Genomic DNA, 331 nt, shown 5'->3' with positions numbered 1-331 from the left:
GGGACCCAGATCAGAGCAGCAAGAGCACAGGATGCAGGTCAGCAGGGCCTCTATGGAGGCAGGCTGGGTTGTGCCAGCAGGGAAAAGGGGAAGCCAGCCTGGCTCCAGAGCCCCTGTCAGCCTGCTGCTGCTTGCCCCCACCTGTAGCTGCCATTTCCCCACTTTCCTGTCCTTCCGCCACCATGTGGCTCCTGGTTGCACTGCTGGACCATTGCAGCACAGAGCCCAGAAGAAGAAAGGGGGTGTGTGTGCATGTCTGTGTGTGTGTGCGTGCATGTGTCTATGCAATGAAGGAGGGGGAGAGAGAGACAGAGAGAGCAGTGAGGGAGGG

The 331-nt window shown here is 59.8% G+C and overlaps 1 pseudogene; it reads right to left on the bottom strand.

Annotated features, from left to right (window-relative positions):
* Window positions 1–331, bottom strand: part of LOC102373187 — a 33,036-nt pseudogene that overhangs the window by 22,951 nt on the left and 9,754 nt on the right.

The sequence above is a fragment of the Alligator sinensis genome, unplaced genomic scaffold, assembly GCF_000455745.1.
Source record: "Alligator sinensis unplaced genomic scaffold, ASM45574v1 scaffold942_1, whole genome shotgun sequence".
In the NCBI taxonomy this organism is placed as follows: domain Eukaryota; kingdom Metazoa; phylum Chordata; order Crocodylia; family Alligatoridae; genus Alligator; species Alligator sinensis.
This window is presented reverse-complemented; position numbering and strand designations above follow the sequence as displayed.